Raw genomic sequence first — 5433 nt, 5'->3', positions numbered from 1 at the left:
GATAACATAAATATCAGTAAAATTGTAAATCAGCATAATCATCTACTTCCAAATACTAGTCCCAGTCATATTAAAGTAAGATATAAGTATAATAAACCCTTTGGATTATTAGCTTGCAACTACAAATCTATAGCTACCAGTTTAACATCACATATAACAGACACCAATAACTGCGTTTGTCAACAAACCAACATGCAGCAATATATTGATCCAGACTATGGACACATCATTACAGGAAATCTAAACATAGTTACGGACCCAATGCTAAGACATGTACTATCACAAGGATTCAAATTCAGGCCGCCCACCAAAATAAACATAACCAACTTCAATAAGCAGCTATATCAAGACCTGTTAAACTACTGCTTCCATCTAGCCTACAAAAATAACACGCCTATAGAAGCATACCATATGTGGATTAGCCATACATTCGCCCTATTCAAACATAAATATGCATTACAGAGTTCAAATTTATATTATCAGGGCACATACTATAACTTGACTGCATTAAAACAAAAACTGCTAGATTTTCACAAAAACTTCGTAATCACACCGGTAGATAAAGCAGCCAATAATTTTGCATTCATTTGCAAATATTTTTATACATATACTTTAACTAATGAACTTAACTCAAGCAATACCTACAAACCTATTTCCAGTACATGTAATATCATTACAAAAAAACTAATGGCCTTCAACAAAAAACTAAAGCTCAACTTAAATAATTACAGCTTACCTTACATCTACTTCATTCCTAAATTTCATAAAAAACCAACAGGCTTCAGATTCATAACCTCATGCAAAAATAGTTATGTACACAAATCAGGAAAAACACTTGAACGACTACTGCAACCACTGATGAATAAGATACATAACAGCAAAATCATAGGCAACAACCAACCTGTATTAAAATTTTTGCAAAGTAATACAGTCAATAATATTCAAACCTTTGATTTCCATAGCCTATTTACCAGTATCAATCAAACCAATCTCAAATTGGTACTCAAAGATATATATGATAAACATAAGAATTTTATTTCCTGCAACACCTATTACTGGAACAACATACTTAATTTATGTATTTCCAATAATTTCATATATGATGGCGATACAGTATATCACCAAACCAATGGAACACCTATGGGCAGCCCAGCCTCATGCATAATAGCCAACCTATATCTATACTGGTCAGAAACCTCATTTCCACAGGAACTAATACTATTTAGATATATAGATGACCTCATAGTAATTAACTGCCCGAATTTCATCCAGGATTATGCACATCTATACCCTAGCGAACTTGTACTAGAAAGAACTAACAATTCTGACACAGCAGCCCAATTTTTGGATCTAGACATCAATATAAAAAATGGTATAGCCTCCATCAATTTGTACAACAAACGTGAAGCTTTCAACTTTAGCATAGTAAACTATACACAATGGAATTCCAATATTTCCAAACAGGTACATGCTAACGTTATCTTAGCACAATGCATCAGAATTGCAACGATATGCAGCGACAAAACAACAGTTATTGATAACATCAGATCATTGTACAGTAAACTGACCAGAAATCTTTTTCCTATTAAATACCTGCGTCATCATATCAATAAAGCCCTTAACATATTAAGGCACAAAAACTTAATAGATATCAATATAAACAGCATTATTAGTTTATAACTAATAATTACTCCCATACGCATCAAGTTTGTAAATAGTGTAAATACAATACACTAGGCCTCTTTGGTGTCTTACGGTCTGGAAAACTTGTACCCACCGATTGGTCTAACATAGTGTATTACCTTGTAATTATCTTGTAATTAATTTTGATTATATCTTGATTTATTTATCTATTTATTTGTTAATTGTAACTTATATATATCTTACACTTTAACACAACTGACTTAAGTACATGGTGCACCTACTCTCGGACAGTCGTTCAGGGTCCTAACTATAGGAACGGGTTTGCAACCCCGAACTACCCTAGCCCAACTTTATATCCCTAATTTCATCATCTTTTTGCTTTACTAAATTCTACATTTTATACTCTGTGAGCGATTAGTGTAACGAAAGCAATATCAGAGTACTATTTTTCTCACTATACCAAATCATAATTTTTCGCCTTAACAAAGTTTAGCTACTCTACTGCTACTTTGTAAGCAATTATATTTCTTTGCTATCCCGAAAGTTTGAGTATCATGTACTTAACTTGAACCTAGCGTAGCTCCACCGCTTACGTAAATTACAAAATATACATACACCAAAATTCGTCTAACGCTAGGTGCCGCTAGCGTTTCTTCACATATATACACTGTTTAGCCTCCGGCTCTTTCTTTTTTGTCGACCGGTCACGTAGCGGTAAGTTATTGACATTCTTGTCATTCTTGTCAATCGGACACTCGCTTCCTTTGTCTTCTCTTTTTGGCGGGTTACTTACTTCTGTAAGGTCATCCATGTTCTGTATGTTATACTTTGGAATAATATTTTTGCTTAACTTGTATTTTATTTTTTCAAAATTTATATTCTAAATTATTTTTTACAACGTGTCCGCGTACACGTGTTTTTTTTTTTTTTTTTTTTTTTTGACATTCAGAACATGTCAGAAACAGAAGTAAGAGTATTGCTGTTCTTTTTCATAATTTAGGTGGATGACCTCTGAAGATGACACAGAAATTATGAAAGATACTGCAATGCTATTTCTACTTTGGTCGTTCTTTTCAATAATCTGCTATTTCTATTTTCGTTCTTTTCAAATTTTACATTTTTCAAAATTCGCACTTTGTTTATAACGTTACTCTTTTCCGTTCTTCCCCCCCTTTATTCAACATACATCGCTCCCAGGGTACACGGTATTTTCATTATTAGCATAAGTTAAATTAAAGATTTGCACATAACATTAAAATAATTTTCTATATATATATATATATATATATATATATATACAATAAATTATGTTTTGTTTGTTCATCCTTGCCTAGTGACCATTCTCTTGCTATACACTATCCATAGCACAAAGAACAGGGAAAGAACCATCATCTGCAGCGCTCTGGAGTCTAACCATCTGGAACGAGTCCAGAATGAAAATCACAGCGCAATCTTGATGTTGCGAGTCTATTCTCTACACCTCTGAATAGATATTGAGAACACGAGATTTTGTCCTAACTAAACCACTAGTCGATCACATAAAACCCAGGTTTCCTGGAATGCCAATATTAGCAATAGAACTTGCCCGGAAATCTTATTATACACATTGAATGTTGAGTAATAGTTTGAGTTGATGGTCTTAATCGTAATGTGATGAAGGTTTTCTAGCAAGTACGCTATAACAGGAAGGCCTATGGAACAGAAACGAGTAATGCAATTAATGTTTTCTACATCAAATGTAGAAAGCTACTCTCCTAATTACACCAGCACTGTACTACTGTAAATATATGAATCGCACAATGATGTTTCCTGGATTGTTTGGGCAAACTGACACCCTAGCTGGGGCCACAGAGAAGTAAGACACGAGTACAGAGAAGGGCAACAAGATTAGTGAATGGAACAAAGGGTTGCTCTTACGAAGAAAGGCTTAAGTTTTGAAATTACAGTGTCTGGAGACTAGGCACTGGCGAGGTGATCTGATAGAGGTGTATAAAGTCTTGAATGGTTTGAGCATGCTCAATGTTAATGGGATTCTTCCTCTTGATCAGAATAATCACCTGAGAGGACATAAATTCAAATTGAGGAAAGACAGATGTAGGATAGATGTGCGGAAATTTGCCTTTAGCCAGCGGTAGTTGGTTGGTGGAACAGACTTCCATCCTTGTTGTGGAAGTTGATAGCCTAAATAAATTTAAGGGTCAGCTGGACAGGTATTTCGAACGAACGGAGTGGTGAAGTGGAAGTTTTTTTTTTTTTTTTTTTTTTTTCTTTGGCTGATGCTGCATAAGCTTGCTTTCTTGCATCATATGCCTCTACCAATGCTAATGCTAAAGATATGTTACTACTATGTGACTGGGGCTATCTTGTCATGTTCAGTACAGAACTATTGCAAAATTTTTAGGACAGTGATTTTCAGCCATGGTTTACTTATTTAATCTATTTAATTTACTTATTTAATATACACTGAGTGATCACTGAATTATGACCACTTGCCTAATACTGCATAGGTCCTCCTTTTGCACTCAGTACAGCAACTATCGGACGTGGCATTGATTCAACAAGATGTCAGAAGCGTTAGGGAGGTATGGCCAACCAAGCTGTGTGTAATTTGCCCAGCAGTGTAGGTATTGGAGGTGATTGGTGTATACAGACGCCTAATGTGCCTTTCCATAGTGTCCCACATGTGATCTATTGGATTGATATCAGGGGAGTTCGGAGGCCAATCGATATGCTGGAAGTCAGAACTGTGTTTCTCAAATCATTCCTGCACAACAAGTGTCTGATTGCTCGGCACATTGCCATCTTGAAAGACACCATAGCCATTCGGGAAAAAGTGTAACATAGCGGGGTGTACACAGTCAGCAAGCAGTTGACGATAGCGCAGACCACTGATACGTTGTTCCACATGTACCAGGGGTCCAAGTTCCTGCCAGTGAAACATGCCCCACATCATACAACCGCCTCCTTCAGCCTCCACTTTTGATACTATGCATGATCGATCAAGAGCCTCATGTTGTTGACGCCAAATCCGTACACGACCATCCACGGTGTGGAGTAAATAACGTGACTCATCTGACCAGCACACCTTCCAGTCTTCTAACATCCAACTTGCATGCTCTTTGCACCATGCGAGTCTTTTACTCCGATGAACCTTGGTTAGGAGAGGATGCCGGGGGTCGTCTGCTGGTACAGCCCATCGTCGAGCGTGCGACGCATGGTCATGCCAGATATTATTCCGGGTTGGTCCATGTTGTATTGGGTAGTCAACTCTTCAACAATGCTGCGCCTGTAAGTGTCGTCGGACTCACCTCTAACATCAACATTTCGCTGACCTTTGCAGTTTTGCCGTCGGGTCGTTGTTTGACCATTTTTACGCCAGTTCTGGTAGACTTTAACTACGGTGGCTCTCGAACACCCTACCAGTTCAGCCGTTTGGGAAACCGAGGCACCAGCTCGTCGAGCACCCACAATTTGCCCTTTATCGAAGTTCAATAAATTCTTTTTATCCATCACGCTCGGAATTTTACTACCTTTTGAACCACCGGCACCTTACCTATGCTACGAAGTCGACTAACTCCGCACTCTCGTACGTCACGTGGTCAACGGGTCGCATTCAGTTTTCATAGGTGTGGTCATAATTCGGTAATTACTCGGTGTATAAACTGAGAGAAAAAAGATACATGTAATATTATAATTTTTTTTTTTTTTACCATAGTTTTGTTCCAGTTCATTATTACGAGTTGGCACCCAGTTTTTTGGTTATAAATGTTTACTTCACGAGCGCTGCGT

The sequence above is a fragment of the Mastigoproctus giganteus genome, chromosome 14 (genome assembly GCF_048544385.1).
Source record: "Mastigoproctus giganteus isolate SK-2022 chromosome 14, ASM4854438v1, whole genome shotgun sequence".
NCBI classification, from domain to species: Eukaryota; Metazoa; Arthropoda; class Arachnida; order Uropygi; family Thelyphonidae; genus Mastigoproctus; species Mastigoproctus giganteus.
The sequence above is the reverse complement of the archived record's forward strand: the minus strand, read 5'-3'. Positions refer to the sequence as shown.